Source organism: Hyla sarda, chromosome 1 (genome assembly GCF_029499605.1).
Source record: "Hyla sarda isolate aHylSar1 chromosome 1, aHylSar1.hap1, whole genome shotgun sequence".
Lineage (NCBI taxonomy): Eukaryota > Metazoa > Chordata > Amphibia > Anura > Hylidae > Hyla > Hyla sarda.
In genome coordinates this window covers 435865392-435890066 of record NC_079189.1, presented here as the reverse complement: position 1 = coordinate 435890066, position 24675 = coordinate 435865392, and the positions used below count along the sequence as shown (strand labels likewise).

General features: G+C 42.0%; 1 protein-coding gene and 1 long non-coding RNA gene across 2 annotated transcripts in view; one reads left to right on the top strand and one right to left on the bottom strand.

Moving 5' to 3' along the window:
- SLC2A11 (solute carrier family 2 member 11) overlaps nt 1–24675 on the top strand; it is a 116452-nt gene that overhangs the window by 5641 nt on the left and 86136 nt on the right. The window lies entirely within an intron of this gene.
- On the bottom strand, nt 12529–24613 carry LOC130282782 (uncharacterized). The gene is made up of 3 exons (XR_008846534.1): nt 24600–24613; nt 23089–23201; nt 12529–12635 (listed from the first exon to the last, which is right to left on the bottom strand). It is a non-coding gene; the product is annotated as an uncharacterized LOC130282782 (long non-coding RNA).

Genomic DNA, 24675 nt, shown 5'->3' with positions numbered 1-24675 from the left:
CCCAGGGCTCCCCTGCAGCGTAACCCCATTATATACATAGGTTGTGTATAAATAATGTACTGTTACTTTAATGTTTGTACCACGATTGTTACCCAGAGGGCTCTAGTGACCAGGTGCCCCCCCCCCCCCCCCAATTCACCTATGGGCTCCTTGGACAGCCCCCCTAGATACTCAGGGGAGAGGCTGCAATCTCTCTCTTTCCATGCTACTTCTGCTGAGGTCCAGTGCAGTCAAGTTGTTACAATGTCTGTGTCCAGAGCATTGTAGGCCTCAAGCCCATTGTCCTGCAGCCACAAGTCGGTCATCAGTAAGTCAAGTCATCTTATTGTCAGTCACCGTCTCTGTCAAGTCAAGTCCATCTGTAGTCACCGTGGCCTGCACTAAAGTCAGTCTAACTACTGCAAGTCACAGCAAGCCTACAAAGACCCCCTGTGCCACTGATCACCTCCCTGGGATATTTGGCTGTGCTGCAAAGACTATATCACCTGTCTTGCATCAGTAAAGCTGCCACCGCTGGAAAATGATCTGTACAGAATAGGAACTTTCCGCTTAGTTTTAGGCCTATTGGTCTGAATGAAAACTGCAAGATTTCAGGATTATTTTAAAATATAGATAAACAAATATAAAAAACAAAAAAGAGAGGGGCGCTCCTTCATGTAACAGCTAATGCTTTAAGTGGCCTACACAAGTGTGCATTCACCTGGAGTGAATATGCTGGAGAATAGGCACAACCTACCCTCTCCATTGAATAAAGTGGATTAGCAAATAGGTAGATCAGGAAAAACTTCTTTATTGGAGGCACTGTTATCATTCTCTTGTATATAACCACCACAGAGGCAGTCAAGGTTAATGGTTTATTGCAATGACTCAAAATAATAGGCAAAATGCTATTCTGCACGCACTTGAGCCTTCCTCAGGTCCATAAAAAATACCTTCTGACATATGAAATAGAGTGGCAATGTGGACTGGGGCTCAATATGTCAGATTGCCATTCTGCTAATGACTGGCCAAGGTGGGACACTTTTGTGCCACACCTTGACACATCGACCCTCGACACCAGGAAGAGGACCACATCAGAGGCCAGGAGCAGCGATACTGGGGGAGTGTAGGAGGTAAGTAAAGTTTTTTTTTTTCTTTATTTTTATTTTTTTTAAATGAAGGCAGCCTGGACACATTTAAAATAAAAATGCTTTTTCACCAGATGACCCCTTTAATGGGGATTTTCTTACAGAAAATAATTGATTACATAGAGAGAAAAGTGGAATCAGAGGATGTACAAGTTAATACAGAAAATGGGTAAAGAGAAAAGACATAGAATTTAAAGGAGATGTCCTAATCAATAAAATCAGTGTTCAAATATTACTTAGAATAGTATATCACATTGTTCATTTCAGTTGCATGTTACCAAAAAATAATTTAACAGTTGCACGTTGTTTTAGTAATATAGAGCAAGTTGTTTCTGCAGTTTATCTAGTAGCTAAACAAGTATCAAGAATGCTTTCTGTTTTAACCCCTTAAGGACCAAGCGTTCTTCTATTTTTGCACTTTCGTTTTTTACTCCTTACATTTTAGAAATCATAACCCTTTCAGTTTTGCACCTAAAAATCCATATTATGGATTATTTTTTGTGCCACCAATTCTACTTTGTAATGACATCAGTTGTTTTAACCAAAAATCTGCTGTGAAACGAGGAAAAAAAATCATTGTGAGACAAAATTTAAGAAAAAACACAATTTAGTAAATTTTGGGGGCTTCAGTTTCTACGCAGCAATTTTTTTTGTAAAAATGACACCTTATCTTTATGCTGTAGGTCCATATGATTAAAATGATACCCTACTTATATAGGTTAGATTTTGTCGTACTTTTGGGAAAAAAATCATAACTACATGCACGAAAATTAATACATTTAAAATTTTCCTCTTCTGACCCCTATAACTTTTTTTTTTTTCTGCATGCGGGGCTATATGAGGGCTCATATTTTGCACTGTGATCTGGATTTTGTTTTTTATTCATTTTTTTATGGTATAAAAAGTGACCAAAATTACCCTATTTCAGACTTTGGAATTTTTTAGTGTGTACGCCATTGACAGTGCGGTTTAATTTATGATATCATTTTATAGATCGGACTTATACGCACGCGGCAATACCACATATGTTTATTTTTATAATGTTTTTATATTTTTTATATGGAATTTTGAAAAAGGGGGTGTTTTTTACTTTTATTAAGGAAGGGGTTAATGTGTTGTTGTTTTTTTTACTTTTATTAAACTTATTTTTTTAACATTTATTAGTACCATTAGGGGACTTTTAGGAGGAATCATTAGATTTCTCATACAGATCAATGTGTTTCCATAGAATCAGATGAATCTGTGTGATCTGCACTCGATTGATGAAGCCTGGTCCTGCCAGGCTTTATCAATGCGAGAGCCGGGACCTGCACAGGGGATCGCCCCCCCTCTCCTCTGCGATCGCGCTGCGGGGTGGCGATCCACCCCACTGGACCACCAAGGAGCATTTGCAGGGTTCTTTAGAAGCCGCTGTCATCTATAACAGCGGCGATCTAAAGAGTTAAAGGGGTTCTCCTCTGCTTACACATCTTATCCCCTATCCAAAGGATAGGGGATAAGATGCCTGATCGCGGGAGTCCCGCAGCTGGGGACGCCCGCGATCATGCACACGGCACCCCGTTTGTAATCAGTCCCCGGAGCGTGTTCTTTCCGGGTCTGATTACAGGGCTGGCAGTGAAGTGACATCACGCCTCGGCCCCCGTGTGACGTCGCGCTCCGCCCCTCAATGCAAGCCGACGGGAGGGGGCATGATAGCTTGTCACCCATAATCAGACCCAGAGCGAACACGCTCCAGGGACTGATTACAAACGGGGTGCCACGTGCATGATCGTGGGTGTCCCCAGCTGCGGGACTCCCACGATCAGGCATCTTATCCCCTATCCTTTGGATAGGGGATAAGATGTGTAAGCACCGGAGAACCCCTTTAATAGCCGGCCGCGGCTATTGCCGCATGTCAGCTATTGACGCTGGCCGTCAGCTACAAGAATCAGCTGAGGGCCGGCCGGTATGATGCGGGCTCGAGTTGGGAGCCCGTGTCATACCAGGTTAGCGGCCATTGGACGAGTATACACGTCCATGGTCGTTAACCAGTTAAGACATTTTTCTTCCAGTTTTCATCTCGGTTCGGTTTATATACCTTTTCAAGCTATCAGCAAAATGTTTTACTGCCTCCAATAAACTTATCTTACTGTAAGGTGATATGTCTTTGACTATCATACCCTTACGTTGATATCCAGATGCTCGCTGTAAACAAATGCCAATCTCGCTTACAGAGCCTATTGCAAGGCTCCAGCAATGTTGCGGAGAGGGTCAAACAAAACGATCATTTGACCATTTGTTAGGCCCATTGTTGCCATCAATGGTTGGCCGCCCATCCCTATTACATAGGGAGATGTATGGGCGAAATACAATGAAGAAAAATAAAAAATAAAAATAAAATATACTGTATATTTATGTTAGATAATAAACTGTTTACCCTGCTTTTATAGTTAAGTAGTTAATGTATATATATATGTAACATGCTATATTTATGATAATTTTATTTACAGGGAATAAGAATGATATTACTTATTAGTATAATAAAACAGTATTAAGAAAATAATATATACCATATACAGTGGGGATCAAAAGTTTGGGCAACCCAGGTAAAAATTTGTATTAATGTGCATAAAGAAGCCAAGGAAAGATGGAAAAATCTCCAAAAGCCATCAAATTACAGATTAGATATTCTTATAAAATGTCAACAAAAGTTAGATTTTATTTCCATCATTTACACTTTCAAAATAACAGAAAACAAAAAAATGGCGTCTGCAAAAGTTTGGGCACCCTGCAGAGTTAATATCTTGTACTGCCCCCTTTGGCAAGTATCACAGCTTGTAAACGCTTTTTGTAGCCAGCCAAGAGTCTTTCAATTCTTGTTTGAGGTATCTTTGCCCATTCTTCCTTACAAAAGTCTTCTAGTTCTTTGAGATTTCTGGGCTGTCTGTCACGCACTGCTCTTTTTAGGTCTATCCATACATTTTCAATTATGTTGAGGTCAGGAGATTGTGAAGGCCATGGCAATAGCTTCAGTTTACGCCTCTTTATGTAATCCCCTGTGGATTTCGAGGTGTGTTTAGGATCATTATTCATTTGTAGAAGCTATCCTCTCTTTAACTTTAGCTTTTTCACAGATGGCATCAAGTTTGCATCCAAAATTTGCAGAAATTTTATTGTATCCATTTTTCCTTCTACTCGTGAGATGTTCCTTGTGCCGCTGGCTGCAATACAACCCCAAAGCATGATTGATCCACCCCCATGCTTAACAGTTGGACAGAGGTTCTTTTCATTAAATTCTGTTCCCCTTCTTCTTCAAACGTACTTTTGCTCATTCTGGCCAAAAAATTCAATTTTAACCTCATCGGTCCACAGAACTTGTTTAAAAAATGTATCAAGCTTGTCTATATGTTCATTTGCAAAGTTCAAACGCTGATTTTTGTGGTGAGGACGTAGAAGAGGTTTTCTTCTGATGACTCTTCCATGAAGACCATATTTGTACAAGTATCTCTTTATAGTGGAATAGTGTACCACAACTCCAGTGTCTACCAGACCTTTCTGGAGGGATTGTGCAGTAAAACGTGGGTTTTTAATTGTTTTTCTCACAATCCTGCGAGCTGTTCTGTCTGATATTTTTCTTGGTCTTCCAGATCTTGCTTTAACTTCCACTGTTCCTGATGACTGCCATTTCTTAATTACATTCCGAACAGAGGATATTGACATCTGAAAATGTTTTGCTATCTTATTATAGCCTTCTCCAGCTTTGTGAGCGTCAACCATTTTCAGTTTCAGATTTCTAGACAACTGCTTAGAAGAACCCATGGTGCTGATTGTTGGTCAGATGAGTCTGGGCATTTAAAACCTTTCCCAGATGATGATTGAGAAAAATCCATGACACTGGCAGGTCTCAGCTTTGCAAAGAGAGCAATGCATGCTATAAATTCTGCAGTATGCCCAAACTTTTACAGACGCCATTTTTTTGTTTTCTGTTATTTTGAAAGTGGAAATGGTGGAAATAAAATCTAACTTTTGTTGACATATTATAAGAATGTGTAATCTGTAATTTGTTGCCTATTGGAGATTTTTCCATCTTTCCTTGGCTTCTTTATCAATACAAATTTTTACCTGGGGTGCCCAAAGTTTTGATCCCCACTGTATTTGTATTAAAAGATAACTTTTCAAGGGCGCATGCATGCAACTCACGTGTGATAATGCTAGGAATGTGAGCTCCGTGCCGGCCACACGGTAAACAGCTCTTATTAGCATCCTATGAGCTCCTTCAGCATGAACAACGAAGAACAGAAAAAAGGATTTTTCAGGGACTTTCTCAGTCAATCCTGGAGCTATTACGAGCTTTTCCGACACCCAAAATGGCGCCCGCTTCTCCTCAGCAGTCTGACCAGGCCTCTGATGAAGATGAGATGGCAAGCTCCCAATGGCACAATTTACAGAAGCGGTGATTTTACAGCCCAAATCCAAGAGCTCGGGCAACAAGCGTCTGATAATGAGACTAAGCTGGAGGAGCTGGCTGATGCCGCCGAGACTGACCTTCATAATATAGATTTGCATACTGATAAACTGGAGGCCCTCAAGCTTAAGTTAGAGGACCATAAAAATTGGCATGCCAGACTAACATAAGGAATCTTGGGGCTATCGGAGTCCCAAGATTCCTTATGTTAGTCTGGCATGCCAAACCCTATTTGGCACGCTTGTGCCCCAGTTTGCGGATATGTTGCGCATGGACCAGGTCCATTGGGCTTTATCCTGGCCTAAGAACTCTGAGATACAGAGAGATGTTGTGCTCAAATTGCATTATCCTTAAACAAGGGACTTTCTCCTAAATGTTACTAGGAATCTTACTACTCTACCTGATATGCCTCTGAAAGTTAGCCTTTATTTGGATCTTGCACCCTTGACCCTGGATCAGCGCTAAACTTGTGCCCTTGAGCTTCTTCCCAGCTCTTCGCCTATCCAAACACTATTTCCCTTCCTTCCTTGTCACCTGCTATCTTGAACGGTCCTATCCCCTCTGAGGAGGTGGCCGACACGATCTCACGATCTGAAACTTGGCAAAGCTCCAGGCCCGATGGTCTATGTGCTCAATACTATAAATAGTTTTCCTCTATCCTGGTCCTCCATCTTACTTCCCTCTATAAATGTCTCTTCTCTACTCCCTTCCTTTCTCCAGAATACCTAGATGCCTAGATCACTGTCATCCCCAAACCCAACAAGGATCACAACCTCGTCTCCAACTACAAGCCTATATCTCTTATTAACCTGGACTCCAAAATACCCACCTCAATCTTGGCACATTAAATAAACTCCCTTCTCCCTACATTTTTGGGGTTCTGATGCGTATGGGCTTCTCGGGCCCTTTTGAGCATCTACTTCATTTACTTTACTCTCGGCCCTCAGCATATCTGAAGCTTCCGACTGATGACCCACAGCCGATTCGGATCTCCCGTGGGACTCCTTCATGCTGTGAAGATGGGCATTCTCCCCTGCCTTCTCTATTGTTTCCACACTTTACCTATTCCTGTTCCAGCATCTGATTTACATGCTTTCCAAAGGAATGTCTTTTGTTTTATATGCGTAATAGATCCCTCTGTATTTCCCGTAGCATTATGTATCTTCATAAAGGAATGGGAGGCCTTTCAGTTCCGAATTTTCTTAAATACTATTACTCTGCCCATTTTGCCCAACTGACCCTTTTTCAGGTGCCCTCTGGCGCCAACTTGTGGGTGCAGTTGAAGTCTACTTTGCTTCTTCCCTGCACTACTTCGACCTTGTTTTGGACTCGCTCTGCTGTTTCCCATTTGGTCCCTTCCTCTGCTTCTTACCCTTCACTCTCTCTCCCTCTGGTCCCTTTCAAATTCTCTCTTTAGTCTGCTACTTCTCCTCTCACCCCTCTTTTAGGTAATCCTCTTTTTCCCCCCGGTCTCCAACTCACGCGTCATGGTGGCTAACAAATTAGTTAGACTACATGACTTTCTCGCAAAAAAATTATGACTGTAGAGGCATTTAAACTACAATACGCACCTCCTGCCCCTGAACATTTGAGAATCTGTCAGGTCTTTTCTTTTCATCGTCTGCTCACATCTTCCCTAGCATTAGCAAAACTACAACTCCCAGCTTGTCCTCACTGACAGTAGCGGGACACAAGCTGACAGTGGGAGGATTTTTCCTCCAGCTGTGAGCCCTGCACTCACAGCTGTCAATCAAGGAAGTGTGTCCATGACGTAGGTGATGACCAATGGACAAAGCAGGACTAGTATATGTCCAAGCAGGCAGGGGGGGGGGGGGGCTGTTGTTTGACTGGCTTTTTCAGTATGAAACACTGAAAATTTTCTAATGAAAGCAATTGCCAAACCTATTGGTTATACATGCTTTACAACATATCAAATGTTTTCATATCTGACAGTGCCCATTTAAGCCCTGTATTTCCCTCCCCATTAGGGTATCCTTTCAATTAATTATTGGGCCTTGAATTTGCCCAAATGGGATTCAAAGTTACCATTTTTGCAACAGTGGGAGGAGGATTTCCACATCACCCTATCTCCCAAACAATGGCACGAATGTTGTGAATCGCTGAGCAAAGGCAGCTGGCAGGTCTCCTTGATGGAGACTTCATTAAATGTATTACACAGAGCATCGCGTCTTCACGCAATCTTCCCTTCTTCATCACCTCCTTGTTTTTGGGGTTGTAATAGTCTTGGCTCTGTGTACCATACTGCTGCATAGTTCATTCTTTCTGGGTGGCTGTTGTTGCCATCCTGTCACTGACCTCCCCTGTCCCCTGAAACCCTCTTTTGCCTACTTAGCACCAGTCCCTCCAAAATCCCTCCAGAATCAACCTTATCATGCTATCAGAAAAGCTAAATGCTATGAGGAATGATGTCGTAGACCATTTTGCCAGGGTGTGGGCTCCCTGGCCATCCTCCTCCCATTGTCCCAACCTTAGGTATTTGCTGTCCCTATGCTGACATGCCATTTGCTTTTGTACATGCTGGTTGTCACACCCCACTTTTGCCCATTGTTAATTAACAAGCTCTGTGTGCTTTGTTTTTGGTATATGTTATACCCTGTGCCTTTCTTATTGTCGGGCTGGGTTGCATCCCAGCCTTTTTGCCATTCTTGAAGCTATGTTATGTTTCAATAAACTGGATCTGTTTGAAACTATAAGGTTGCATGCACACCAATTTTTGCTATCCAGTTCCCGTATCAGGTTTAAAAAAAAAAAAAAAAAACGGATAGGCAAAAACCAGACTCTAGCATATTAAACCGTGTGCACATAGATCAACCTGTATCCGGTTTGAAACCGTATACGGTTTGAATAGTGATGTACGGTTTAATCCGGTCGTATCCGTTTTCACCCTAAAAAAACGTATATGTCTGTCAATGTTCGCTTTGTTTTTAAATAAAGTTTTTCCAGAAAGAACATTCTAGAAGGTGGGTGGTGTTTTCGGCTTGCATTTCGCATGTGCAATAATAAAAACGGAGGGATTAAAACGGATGCAACCGTACACTCATACGGTTTAGTCCGGTTCTCATTGACTTCCATGTTAATAAAAATGTATCCGGTTAGGATGCGGTTGGTCAACCGGACCTAAAAACGCTGTATAATTTGGTTACGAACACGGCTGAAAAACCGGGCCCAACCGTAAAAGTCGCCAAACGGACATAACCGTATGATGCGTTTGCAATACGGTTTGCAATGTTAAGTCAATACATCCGGTTTTCAATACGTTTTAGTACGGTTTTTGAAGGAAAACCGTATACGGGAACTGGATAGCAAAAACGTGGTGTGCATGCACCCTAAGAAAACTTTTAAAAGGGGAGTAAGTATAACTTTAGATATTTATAAAAGAAAGTACATTTTAAAATACTACAGTTAGTAAACTAAAACTATATAATATCCATTATATATTATACAGGCACAGGGTAGGCAGCACAACCTCAACAATGCAGCTGGAGTAGATAGGGGTGCATACGATGTCAATGGTCCCAGTCGCAGACCGCGTCCATCGGTATATACTCCAAGAAAGTCGCAGCACACCCAGGTAGCATATTGTGCAAAATAAGTGAGCTTTATTGGCCCATGTTACACAACGTTTCGATGGACCATCGAAACATCGTGTAACATGGTCCAATAAAGCTCACTTATTTTGCACAATATGCTACCTGGGTGTGCTGCGACTTTCTTGCATTATATATTATAGATTTTCTATAGATGTTGTTGTTGAGAGTAATATTTATGAAAATGTTGCCATATTACAGCTTAACCCCTTAAGGACCCGGGCTTTTTCCGTTTTTTCATTTTCAATTTTTCCTCCTTAACTATAAAAAATCATAACTCTTAAAAATTTTCACCTAAAATTCTATATGTGGTTTATTTTTTGCGTCACCAATTCTACTTTGTAATGACATTAGTCATTTTACCCAAAAATCTACGGTGAAACGGGAAAAAAATCAATGTGCGACAAAATTTATGAAAAAACACTATTTTGTAAGTTTTGGGGGCTTCCGTTTTTACGCAGTACATTTTTCAGCAAAAATGATACCTTATCTTTATTCTGTAGGTCCATATGGTTAAAATGATACCCTACTTGTATAGGTTTGATTTTGTATCACTTCAGAAAAAAATCATGAATACATGCAGGAAAATTTATACGTTTAAAATGGTCATCTTTTGCGCCCTCATCTGAAGTTTTTAGCGGTACCATTTTTGTTCTGATCAGACTTTTTGATCACTTTTTATTCACTTTTTTGTTGTATAAAAAGTGATCAAAAATGCGCTATTTTGGACTTTGGAATTTTTTCGCGAGTACGCCATTGAATGTGCGGTTTAAAAAGCAGTATATTTTTATAATTTGGACATTTCCGCACGCGGCGATACCACATAAGTTTATTTTTATTTACACTGTGTTTTTTTTATTCTTGGAAATGCCGGGTGATTCAAACTTTTATTAGGGGAAGGGATAATTGAAAGGGTTAATGATTTTTTTTACACTTTTCTTATGCAATATTATAGCTCCTATAGGGGGCTATAACATTGCATTAACTGATCTTTTACACTGATTGATTCATCTCCATAGGAATGGATCAATCAGTGTTTTCGGCGATTGAATGCTCAAGCCTGGATCTCAGGCTTGAAGCATTCATTCGGCGATCGGACAGCACAGGAGAAGGTAAGAGACCTTCCTCCTGTGCTACAGCTGTTCGGGATGCTGCGATTATACCGCGGCGATCCCGAACAGCTCCCTGAACTAACCGGCAACTTTCACTTTCGTTTTTAGCCGCGCGGCTCAGCTTTGAGCGCTAAAGGGTCATAGTGAAGCCTCTAATAGCGCGTGGCACTGATCGCTGTGCCGCCCGCTATTCGAGGCTTCACTATGATGCCGGGCCCGCTGCGATATGATGCGGGGTCACCGTGTGACCCCACGTTATATCGCAGGACCGGGACCCAGGACGTACCCATACGTCCTGGGTCCTTAAGAGGTTAAAGGGGTATTCCGGTGAAAACCATTTTTTTTCCATATCAACTGGCTCCAGAAAGTTAAACAGATTTGTAAATTAATCCCATTAAAAAATCTTAATCCTACCAGTACTTATCAGCTACTGAAGTTGAGTTGTTCTTTTCTGTCTGACCACAGTGCTCTCTGCTGACACCTCTGTCTGTCTTAGGAACTGTCCAGAGCAGGAGAGGTTCCCTATAGGGATTTGCTCCTACTCTGGACAGTTCCTTAGACAGACAGAGGTGTCAGCAGAGAGCACTTTCGTCAGACAGAAAAGAACAACTCAACTTCAGCAGCAGCAAGTACTGGTAGGATTAAAACATTTTTAGTAGAAGTAATTTACAATTCTGTTTTAACTTTCTAGAGCCTGTTGATTTCCCCTTTAAACCTACTGTAGGATGAATGTAATTTTACGTAAGGACAAGAAAAATGAAAAAGAAAGAATAGAAATATTTATGGTTTACATCTTTTCTTGCAGAAGATCTTATAAATAGTGCTGGATGGTTAAAATGTACATATTTTAAGTAATAAATATTAACCCCTTAAGAACTCGGGCCCATTTTGGCCTTAAGGACCCAGCCAATTTTTTGTTTTTGCACTTTCATTTTTTCCACCCCCCCTTCTAAAAATCATAACACTTTCAATTTTGCACCTACAGACCCATATAAGGACTTGTTTTTTGCATAACCAATTGTACTTTGTAATGACTTCACTTATTTTATAACATAATCTGCAGCAAAACAATCTATTTTGGGGGTAAAATAAAAAAATAAAAAACTTCATTTTGTAGCTTTTGGGGCTTCCATTTCTACGCAGTGCACTTTTCAGGAAGAAATGACACCTTATCTTTATTCTGTAGGTCCATACAGTTACAAGGATACCCAATTTATGTAGGTTTTCATTTTATTGTACTCCTATTATTTAACTACATGCACCAAAATTAGTATGTTAAAATTGTCAAATTCTGACCCCTATAACTTTTTTATTTTTCCGCATACTGGGCTATATGAGAGCTCATTTTTTGTGCCATGGTCTGTAGTTTTTATTGGTACCATTTTTGTTGTGATGGGACTTTTTGATAGCTATTTTATAATTTTTTTATGGTATATGAAGTGACCAAAAATGCACAATTTTGGACTTTGATATTTTTTTTACGTGTACGCCATGAACCGTGCAGTTTAACTAACCCTATATTTTAATAGTTCAGACATTTACACACGTGGCGGTGCCACAACTGATTATGTTTATTTTTGATTACATTATTTTATTTGAAAAATGGGAAAAGGAAGTTGGGGCTATACCTTGCAATCTTTAGATTGCATACACTTATCAATCTTGCTCCATAGAACAGCATTGATCAGTGTTATCGGTGCTCTGCTGTTCAAGCCTGCAGAGCCTGGCTAGGGACATCAGAGCACCGATCGAATGGCGAGGAGGCAGGTAGGGGCCCTCCCACTCTCCGGGACATAGTGATTTCAGTGTGATGGTCCCGATCAGCTGCGCTGAGCTGATGGGATTGTTTTTTTTCTACCATTTCAGTCAACTTTGATTGCGGCGTCTACAGGTTTAATGCAGGGTATCGATCATATCAGCGATGTCCAGCATTAACCCTGGGTCCTGGCTGCTGATAGCAATCAGGACCCACTACGTATGAATAACGTTCAGCTTGTGAGCGTGCTTTAAACAGCGTTTATGGAACCAGGGCGCACAGATATGCCCTGCGTCCTTAACTACCAGGACGCAACAGCGTACCCATATGCCCTGCATCCTGAACGGGTTCATTAACAAAAAAAAACACATGCATATGTAAACATTAAAAGGAGAACGCCAGTGAATTTATTTTATTCATTATGCCTGGGCTGCCGAAATAAAAATAAACATTAGCATACCTTCCACTGCTCACCCAATGCCGCCGATTTCACTGTCCGTCTTTCAGTCCAAGTAATCTTCAAGATTTTTGTGCCCGTTACGTAGTACTGCGGGTCAAAAACGTACTTCTCTTCTCTCCCCACATGTTCTAGTGGTTAGTTTGAGTTTCAGCATTTAGATCCCGATCAAAACTTTTAACATGTCTCTAAATCATATTTATAAGAACACTTTAAATGCACTCTGATGCAGGAAAGTCCATAGAAAGAGACGGTCTTACACTTATGAAATGTGACCCAAAAGGAAGAAGCATAACCAGAAAGCTTAGAGATGTTCTCCAACAGTATAAAAAAAATATATATATATAATACAAAATACACTAGTATTTACGAAATAAATAAAAAAATACTTTTTATTATTTATATATGCTTGTCCTGTCTATACATTATTTAAAATGGCCTCTCTCCATTTGCTGCAGACGCATCCTAAAGTGACATTGGTGATCATCATGTGACAGATTTCAACAACAAGAAAAAAACGTGGTTTCAAATGGCAGGAAATGCTCTACCCCAAATGCAGTTGTACAATTGTTCATATATGCTGGAGGAGCAGATCCTGCCCTTGTGGTCCGTTTCTCAGGGCGATCCCCAGCATAAAAATGCATACAATGGAGGATGCCTGCAGTGGACTACAAGTGCCACAATGGCATCCTACACCAGATAGACGGTGTGGACGTGTAACAATTAGAATACAATACAGGAATGTAGGTGCACTACTGTGGTAGATGTAAACAATGACATTGGCTATCCCTCAACACTGATGTTAAAATTGAGACATTAGCCAGTATATCCTTATATAAAGGACATACCTGAGCCCGCACACCAACGCCAAGGTTTCTCAAGTGGCACAGGACCTAAACACTTAACCTACCTGTGCCGTATGGGCAATACCAGGGGCCAGTGGGCACTTACATCTGCATTAGGTCCAACTCACAGCCTGTTCTCAGTTCACTCCAGTGTGGCTGGGCACACATACAATGGGAGGAGGGTAGAAGGCCATGAGCCCCACCCAAGTAGGCTGATATGTTACCGGCCTCACAGATGCACCTAAATGCTACCTATAATAGTGATTAAGGCACATTAAATTTGGAGTTTATACACCTTCAAGTATAAGATTTGAACAACAAGAAAAAAACATGGTTTCAAATGGCAGGAGGTGCTCAACCCCAAATGCAGTTGTGCATATATACTGGGGGAGCAGATCCTGCCCTTGTGGTCTGTTGCTAAGGGCGATCCCCAGCATAAAATGCATACAATGGGGGATGCCCACAAGTGCCATAATGGCATCCTACACCAGATGAAAGGTGTGGATGTGTAATCTTGGCGTTGGTGTGCGGGCTCAGGTATGTCCGTCATACAAGGATATACTGGCTAATGTCTTAATTTTAACATCAGTTTGAGGGTTAGCCATATGTCACTGTTTAAATCTACCACAGTAGTGCACCTAAATTTATGTAAAAATGTATGTATCATCTTGTGACAGACCCAGCACTGCTCACATGACAGAAATAAACATGGGTGTGGGAATTGTCTATAAGCATAACCTAGAAAACACAGCCTTGAAAAATCAGGCTTCTTCTGCTTGAAAGAAGACATCTTAGGCCTCATTCACATCAGTCCTGACCTCCACTAAAGGGCGCCATGAAAAGATGGGAGTTGAGTGGTGAAAAAATCCTGCAGTATTTTTTTCCGCTCAATTCCCCTAAAATATCGGACAACTGACAGACCATTCAAGTCAATGGGAACTGTTAGGACCTGGCTGTGTCCGTTGTGCTCCGACCCAAAGGAAAGGGGATAAGATGTCTGATCACAGGCGGCACACTGCTGGGACTCCCCGCGATCACCGTGCAGCACCCGGCATTTTAAGTGGGCTGCTGCTCTAGTCTCAGAAACCTCTGAGTTTTTCGAAACTGGAGACATGATGTCAGGTCTAGAGGGGGTGTGGCATGACGTCACGAGGGGACATGGCGTGAAGTCATGTCTCCAGTCCCGGAAACACAGAAGCTTCCGAGACTAGAGCAGCAGTCCGGCACAAAATGCCAGGTGCTGCTTGGAGATCGCAGGGGGTCCCATCAGCAGGCCCCCTGCGTTCAGACATCTTATCTTCTATCCTTTGGATAGGGGGTAAGATGTCTGTGGGTGAAATACCCCTTTGATAGTAACCCTGCTCCTTTAACCCCTTAAGGACCAAGGACGTACCGGTACGTCCTTGGTCCTGCTCTTCTGATATAAGGCGGGGTTACACAGTAACCCCGCGTCATATCACGGCGGGCCCGGCGTCATAGTGAAGCCGGGACCCGCCTCTAATAGCGCGCAGCGCCGATCGCGGTGCCGCGCGCTATTAACCCTTTAGCCGCGCGCTCAAAGCTGAGCCGCGCGGCTAAAAGTGAAAGTGAAAGTTCCCGGCTAGCTCAGTCGGGCTGTTCGGGATAGCCGCGGCTAATCGCGGCATCCCGAACAGCTGACAGGACAGCGGGAGGGCCCCTACCTGCCTCCTCGCTGTCCGATCGCCGAATGACTGCTCAGTGCCTGAGATCCAGGCATGAGCAGTCATCCGGCAGAATCGTTGATCACTGGTTTCTTATGAGAAACCAGTGATCAACATAGAAGATCAGTGTGTGCAGTGTTATAGGTCGCTATGGGACCTATAACACTGCACAAAAAAAGTGAAAAAAAAAAGTGAATAAAGATCATTTAACTCCTCCCCTATTAAAAGTTTGAATCACCCCCCTTTTCCAATAAAAAAAAAAACACAGTGTAAATAAAAATTAAAATAAACATATGTGGTATCACCGCGTGCGGAAATGTCCGAATTATAAAAATATATCATTAATTAAACCGCTCGGTCAATGGCGTGCGCGCAAAAAAATTCCAAAGTCCAAAATAGTGCATTTTTGGTCACTTTTTATATCATTTAAAAATGAATAAAAAGTGATCAATAAGTCCTATCAATGCAAAAATGGTACAGTTAAAAACTTCAGATCACGGCGCAAAAAATGAGCCCTCATACCGCCCCATACACGGAAAAATAAAAAAGTTATAGGGGTCAGAAGATGACAATTTTAAACGTATTAATTTTCCTGCAGGTAGTTATGATTTTTTCCAGAAGTCCGACAAAATCAAACCTATATAAGTAGGGGATCATTTTAATCGTATGGACCTACAGAATACATATCAGGTGTCATTTTTACCGAAAAATGTACTACGTAGAAACGGAAGCCCCCAAAAGTTACAAAACAGCGTTTTTTTTTTTCAATTTTGTCGCACAAAGATTTTTTTTCCCGCTTCACCATAGATTTTTGGGCAAAATGACTGACGTCATTACAAAGTAGAATTGGTGGCGCAAAAAATAAGCCATCATATGGATTTTTAGGTGTAAATTTGAAAGAGTTATGATTTTTTAAAGGCAAGGAGCAAAAAACGAAAATGCAAAAACGGAAAAACCTCCGGTCCTTAAGGGGTTAATATTCCCCCTGTCTCTTACTTTCCCTTCTTTCTTTTCCCCCATTGTTATTGCCCCCTTGCCTGCCGTCCGGTGCCTGCTCTGTCTGGTGCAGTAGCGCTCAGACTCAGCTTCTGAGCTGCGGGGCCACCGCTGCCTGTCCTCCTCCTGGGCCTGAGTCTGTTCTGGCGCTGGATTTCTAGTGCAGGCCACCCGCATTGAGATGACGTCATCGCGATCTGCCTGAATGGTAAGAGCTGAGGAGCTCTGAGCACAGGAACAGGGATTCATGTTCCCTGCTCCTGAACAATACAATGGCCCTCATTTACTATTGAAAACCTGACATGTTTTGTTGGGTTGTGCGCCAGATTCTGTCGCATTGCGCCAGGAATTCTGTCTGCGCCAGATTTTGCTCCAGAATTGAAAAAACCTTGAATAACTCTCCATTTTGCTAAGAAAACCCAGAAAAAGGGGCAAGGTCACCTGGGAAAGGGGCCATGGTCTCCAAAAAGGGGCGTGTTCCCGACATTTTCACAAAAACACAACATATTTACTTAGGTTTCCACAGAAAATGTGGTGGATGTGAGATGAGGAAAACCCTACAGATCAGAGCATGTGGAAAAAAAAGCAAAGTGTAGGGAAAGTGGAAAATGAAGGGAAACCTTAGTAAATACTGTGGAAAATAAATTGTAGGGAATTAAAACCCACAAAGGAACCTACACAATACTCTTAGTAAATGAGGGCCAATTGACGCATCGCCACTCATTTGACTTTTTTAGGGGAGGGTGAATTAGGCCCCCAAAAATGCAAGGTCTTAGGTGGCCGCCTAACTCACCTAATGGTAGAGCTGCCTTGTGCCAACATACAGCTTAACATGCCCATTGTATTTAGTGGGCAAACCGTAGTCTGAATGTGACTACATTCAGTCCATTTCTCAAATGAAACGTTTATCTGTGCAGGCCAAGAAATGTTTTGAGTCCAGCACAGAAACAGGATATGTTGAAGAAATAGACCAAGCGTAGTCACAATCAATGGGCATGTTAAACCACACACCAGCATTCGTTTTTGACAGGTTGCCAATGTAGAATCAAACCTAAACACAAATATATGGTGTGAATGGGGCCTTATTGGTCCCATTAACAATGGAAGTATAAAAGCGAATAACAATGTAAGTATAATTGAGAAATCTTAAACATGATAGACCTGTGTCTTTGTTCAGTGTGTGTATAAAGGGCCAGGAGGATTCTTTTTTACCAGAGAAAGTCATATTGCAGACACAGTACTGGGAATGGCATAGAGCCACCGAACTCCATGTGGAGAATTCTGCAGTAGAAGAAAGAAACACTGGTCTGTAATTCTACTTTAGAATGCGAATAACCTTTCGGGTCAATGTCTGGGACAATGAGTCAGTTTATGTTTAGCTTTAGCCAACAATAAATTATGAAGAGTAACAAGAAATCCCACAAAGAGTGAAGCAGCAGCTGCAATATACTGCTACCAAAAAAGCTCTCCGTACCCCTCTGACCTAGTTTTACCTCCCTAATCAGTCATCAACTTCAGAAATGAGAAGCTATGTGGCTAATGATAAGTCAGGGAAGAGGGGGGTGTAATATCTTGTTTCCATCTTCTTCGCCTTTCTTGTGCTTAATTTAGAAAATTTGTTTTTCTTTAGTCCCATAGCAGATATGCGTCATGGTTCTGGGGTTTACAACAAAACAGGGACAGGGTCAAGTCTGCAACCCATTAAATGTACAGAACACATTAGCATCAGCTGCAGACTCGACGTGTCCTCAATCTATAGTTCAGCGGGATACAAATACTTTTTGTAAATAGGTTTTCGGTTCATTTTTTCTCTTCTCACTGAACATTCCAGTCTTTCATAATGGCTCATTGAATGAAGTCGCTATGCCACTTCAAATACGATACAAAGAGGAAAAAAACATTGTCATGGTTCTGTGATTATTCCAGTGTGGGAAGTAGAGCAAAACATTTCCTAGCGCCTAACAAGTATGGAAATACTGAAAATCTGTATAGCTAAGGATGATACAATGTAGGCTTGTGTTATTACACTGACACCTAGTGTTCACTGCTCAGAATAGCATTGTGTGCAAATAGAGCTAAACTACTCTGGCACTTCTAGTGAAGTATTCTTTAGAAGGCTACATAGAAAACATTAAAGCCCCACAGTATCATAGGTACTCTATATTCTTTTGTGCTTTATTTTTGTTTAATTTACAGTAAATGATTGATATCAAAACCTACACACTTCTACCATCAGCTTAATATGTAGCACCAAACAATTGCAATACCTCGCCTACCAAATACTGCACACATATGGCAAAAAGACAATTTTATCATAAACACTAAAACATACAAAAATGAGTCATCCCCATTCCAAAACCACTGAATAAACAAATACCCACCCTTAAAAACCCAAACCCCAAGCAAAAGGTGGGGAGCACCAGCCAGGACCAAAACAATGATATGTTACATGTCATATATCTGAAGACCTGACAAAGTGTAGTAACACGATATGTTCCGTTGCCCAAAGTCTTCCCTGTGAGTCTGCTCCCCGCACCATGCACCCGCATATGGAATAAAGAAGTTCCTTCACTGAACACTTTTATAAACCCACTTCTGGCAAATGTTAAAGGGGTTATCCAGGAAAAAAAAAGGTTTTTTTAATATCAACTGGCTCCAGAAAGTTAAACAGATTTGTAAATTACTTCTATTAAAAAAAATCTTAATCCTTTCAGTACTTATGAGCTTCTGAAGTTGAGTTTTTCTTTTCTGTCTAAGTGCTCTCTGATGACACATGTCTCGGGAACCGTCCAGTTTAGAAGCAAATCCCCATAGCAGACCTCTTCTAAAATGGGCGGTTCCCGAGACAGGTGTCATCAGAGAGCACTTAGACAGAAAAGAACAACTCAACTTCAGAAGCTCATAAGTACTGAAAGGATTAAGATTTTTTTAATAGAAGTAATTTAAAAATCTGTTTAACTTTCTGGAGCCAGTTGATATATATATAAAAAAGTTTTTTCCTGGATAACCCCTTTAAGGGTGACCAGGACCCACTATAATGAACAGCCCTAGGTGAACGTATAGACCAGTGATGGCGAACCTTTTTGAGCCCGAGTGCCCAAACCGTAATGCACGCCAACTTTTTTTCCCTCAAAGTGCCAGCGCAGCAATATAAATCAGAATACTGAGGTTTGAGTTTAGAAAAAACAACTCATACAGTTGTCATAACTAATTAACATCTTTTGTTTTAAAAGAAGAACACAACAACTGTGCTATGTGTTTGAGGGGTGCTGTGTGGGGGTCTGCTGTGTTTATGTAGATGTGTGGGGGGATGGTGTGCTGTGTGGGGGTAGGGGTTCTGTGTGTGTGTGGGGGGGGGGTTAGGGGTGCTGCAGGTTATTTATTTTTAATAAATTTAGAAATGCTCATTTATTTATTTTTAACAGTTATCCCCCCCCCCCTCCTCTCTTCTTCTTACCTTTGGAGAAGGAGGGGGAGGACACAGTCATATGATGGGGAATATGGACTATAGGAGAGGCACCAGCTATATGAGGGGTACTGATATATGAAACTCATGTAGCCCATGTTCCCCTCTCTTACTGCCCCTGTCCCCCCTCATACAGCCACTGTCCCCCCTCATACAGTCCCTGTCCCCCCTCATACAGCCACTGTCCCCCCTCATACAGCCACTGTCCCCCCTCATACAGCCACTGTCCCCCCCTCATACACACCCTGTCCCCCCTCATACACTCCATGTTCCCCTCTCATACAGCCCATGTTCCCCCTCATACAGCCACTTTCCCCCCTAATACAGCCACTGTCCCCCCTCATACACTCCCTGTCCCCCCTCATACAGTCCCTGTCCCCCCTCATAAACTCCCTGTCCCCCCCTCATACAGTCCCATGTTCCCCCTCATACAGTCCCTGTCCCCCCTCATACAGCCACTGTCCCCCCTCATACAGCCACTGTCCCCCCCTCATACACACCCTGTCCCCCCTCATACACTCCCTGTCCCCCCTCATACACTCCCTGTTCCCCTCTCATACAGCCCATGTTCCCCCTCATACAGTCCCTGTCCCCCCCTCATACAGTCCCATGTTCGCCCTCATACACTCCCTGCCCCCCCTCATACAGCCCATTCCCTTCATACAACTAATCCTCTCCTTGTCATTATTAAATATTTGAATATGAAATGGGGAGGAATAATCTTAATTCTCCCTCCCCATTTCAGGTACCTGGCCTGCACTCTGTTACTTCCTCCCACGCGGCTCCTGCTTTACCATAGAGCGCTGGGAGGAAGTGACTTCCTGCCAGCGCTAAGCACTGCTGGGAGAAAGCCACAGCCCGGCGCACTGTACGGGAGCCGGCATCCACCGCAGGGCTGTGAAAGTGAAATGCTGTGCCGAGCCGCCGCGTGATGCCGGGCAGAGCCACCGTGGGAAGCCATGCCGAGCTGCTGCATGAGCCGGTGACCGGTTAACCAAGTAATTGCCAGATTTGGTCAGATGGCGAACTATGGCCGCGTGCCCACAGAGGGGGCTCGGCGTGCCACCTGTGGCACGGTGCCATAGGTTCGCCATCACTGGTATAGACTATATTACCAACTTGAAAAAACACCAATGAGGCGAAGATAAAACTTAACTTTTACTTAAATATTGATTAAATAACCTCAGATAAGGTACACATAAATAGCATAGATTGGTAGGGATAGGGATGAAGGGTACAGGTGAAGCCTTAACCTAGAGTCCCTATACAAAAAAGATCTCCTAAATACTAGGTGTGGAATGGGGAGAAGGGTACAAAAAATAAATGCAGTACAATACAGTGATTAGTGGCAAAACCTCTCTTGCCGAAAGGCAAGAGACGTTTTGCCATTAATCACTGTATTGTACTGCATTTATTTTTTGTACCCTTCTCCCCATTCCACACCTAGTATTTAGGAGATCTTCACTGAACACTTATCTGGTCAGTGCTCTGGTCAATATAGTAGCTTTATCTGTGTCGGCTGGTACACACTGTAGTATATGCAAACTGTAGGTTATAGATCCAGTGTGTAGATATATGACATGTAACTTATTGGGGGAGATTTATCAATCAGCCTGAAACCCTAATTGTCTGTTTTTTTCCATAGCAACCAATCACAGCTAAACTTTCACTTTACAAGAGCTCGTTAAGATATGAAAATGTTAGCTGTGATTGGTTGTTATGGGAAAAACTAGACATTTTTCAGGTTTTATTAGGTTTCATTAGGGTTTCAGGTTGATTGATAAATCCCCCCATTATTCTTTGCTGATCCTTGCTGCGAGTTTAGATCTTTTGCTTGGGGTTTGGGTTGTCAAGGGTCGGTATTTATTTAGTTCATTGTTTTGAGGTAGAAATGACTCATTTTAGCATTTTTTTTGTATTTCTAATAAAAATGGTGTTTTTATTATGTGTGCAGTATTTTTTAGATATTGAATTGAATTGATTGATGGCCTACCCTCTTGATATATCATCAATCACTGATTGGCACTGTGCCTACACCATCAGCTCTTCAGCACCCTGCACTACACAGTAAATGGCAACTGAGCTGCAGTAATAAGGCACCAGGCCCATACAATGAATGGCACATGGCTGTTGTTCCTATTCACTGTGTAGTTTGGGGTGAAAAACAGCTATTCGGGGAGTTGTTGGGTGTGGAAAGAGTGGTCATTAATCATTTCAGCCCGGAATATCCCATAAATGGGCACTGTCTTTAAAATTATTATTTTTTGCATATGATACAGCAGGTAAAATAAATAAGGTTTGTAATTTCCTTACTTACTTACTCCCAGTAAAAAATAGATTTTTATGTTACTTTCATGGACTTATAAATCTGGCCACTAGGGGTCTCCCTTCTGGTCCAGAAAGGAAAGAAATCGCAGCTCTCACTGTTTTCTTCTGCCAAGTGTAACGTGTTTAGTAACACAATGCTAGTACAAGTGAACGCATTTCGGCCAAAGCCTTACTCAGACTGACATACGTATGGTATGTCAGTGTAAGGCTTTGGACGAAACGCATCCACTTGTACTAGCATTGTGTTAATAAACACTTTACACTTGGCAGAAGAAAACAGTGAGTTCCGGGATTTATTTCCTTTCTGTTTACTGCCTTCCGCGCGCACCACTACGGGTCTCGAGTGCCGACCCTTCCTGTTGTCACTGTATCTCTTCTGGTCCACACCGCATTCAGTCTGCTCAAAAGCACAGACTTTGGTCTCCTGCTGGACTGGCAGGAGATCAAACTCAGGAAGTGCGGTCTGGTCATTGGCAGTGAATAGCACTCCCTGTTTCATACACAAGCAGAAAGCGAGTGCTAGTCACTGTCTGTGGCCAGACAGCACTTCCAGAGTTTGGTCTCATGCCAGTCCAACAGGAGACCAAAGTCTGTGCTTTTGAGCAGACAGAATGCGGTGTGGACCAGAAGGGAGAACCCGATTGGCCTGATTTATAAGGCCATGAAAGTGACAGGGAGTAAATTACAAATCTTATTTATTTTACCTGCTGTATCATATGCAAAAATTATTTTAATGACAGTGCCCAATTAAATAATTCTTTGCTTCCTGATCCCCACCAATTTCTTAGTCAGAGTACTATATGATTAAAGCAACACATATTACAACAATTCACACATGGGTCAAGCCCATGACATGCTCCAAGCAACAGCAAAGACAGAATTCCTATGTCAAGCACTGCCCCTCCATGCCCTGTACCAGACATATTTTCTCAGTTCTGTCCAGAATGTTCCTTTAATGAGATAGTTGGGTTTGCCAAATAAAGATACTCTGCAACTATTAAGAGGATGAAGATATCCAAGTGCTGTATCTTGACCTGGCCCTTAGAGGTGAACAGCAGTGTGCCTCTCTGATTGCCATCCATTAACCAGGTGGGCACAGGATCGCAGTTCTCCTGATCTGTGATAGCCCCAGTAGTCAGACCCCCACCATCAGACACTCATCCCCTGTGGATAGGGAATAGGTATTTTTAAGACCCCTTAAAGTGTATTTCATGATGCTTCTTTGTGTATATACACAAAAATGGTTAAATGTATGTATATACTTTACCTTCCTTCTAAATGTTGGTCTTCTCTTGATGGATTGACAGTTATGGTGTAAACCAAAACCAGAAGGTGAAGACATTTTGGTGGTTGCCCCCCTCTTCACTATGTACAACTCTGCTGATAAAGCATATGTTACTAGTTACCATGTGCAGCACGGTTTTGCACATACAACAATTTATCAGTTCAGCTAAGAGACAGATATAAGAAGGTAATTGAAGGTGTGGGGGAACATTCACTGCACATCACTATGAGCCAATAATTATAATGCATGTGATCTCCCCGCCTGAAGCAATTGGTATAGGAAAAAGCAACATTTGTGCTGACTGGTAATTCTGCAGGACGAGGCTTGATTCTTATTTCAAGAAGGAAATATACCTGTGAACGATGGATGCACTAGAAATGGTAACGGCTGAAAGGCAAATATGTCATTTACTCAGTATATGCCTCATAACAACAGCATCAGGGCATTTAGGATAATTAGGGTAATGGTTCTCCGTCGGTTCTCACGCCAGAGATAACATGAAGGGCACAGCCATGTAGACTGGCCAATGATAAAGAGGATAATTCTACGTCTGTAACACTGTGACTACACTTGTAGGGTTCCCAGGACATAATCACTCTTGTAAAACATCAGGAGAGCATTCCCTGTGTGCCAGAACTGATGTGTGCAAGCTGTACAGCTTTATAGGGATGAGCCCATGATAGAAGTTGCTCAGTATAAAACTCATTATAAAAGTTATTTTAGTCAAGTCTTTCCATATCAGTAGTTCTTTCATTTAACTTTATAGGAGAACATATCATTTGTAGTACATATAAATTGGCCAAATAAATCATGTCAATGGGGCACAGAAGGATACGTTCCAGATGAAGATCTCCCATATGACAAAGAGTTTTCTCTTTTGTCCCCTTTGATAATTTCATGAATAAGGTTACATTCATTAACAGTTACATTTGGTTTTTAATCAATGTAGCAGGACTTTTGTATGTCACTATATAGTAGAAAATATGATCAACAGCTGTCTGTACATTAGAGCCCATTCACAGTATGATGTGAAATGACATTTCTTATCTACCTAATGAGTAGGAATCCCCATCCACTGGGAACCTACCTACCCCTCCATGCCAACCCACTTGCCTACTCACTTATACTATGCAGGGCACCAGAAAGGCATTATTTGAGGTACAATGGGTAGTAAGGGTGGAAAATATGCAGGTAGGGGAAGAGTTGAAGCAAGTTTTCATAGCGGCCTGAGCAAGACAGAGAAGAAAAGTGAAAAACTCCAAGAAAATGTAACCTGTGAGTCACTGGATGTAACTGGATGTAATCGTGGTCTCCCGGTACCGCATCGTATACGGTACCTGTGTAGAAGTCCCCATAGCCAGAGTCCCTAGGACGTCGGGGTTCTTTGTATCTAGTCCACCCCTTGTCACCTCTCATCTAGGTATTACTTATCTAGCAGTTATTTAGGATTTATATAAATATGATTGTACAAATGTATATAAATGGTTAATTACCTGTACGGAGGCAGGACCTGCAAGTCACGTGATCGGGTAGACTCTATGGTTTTTAGGCTAAGGACCTTTGGAGGCC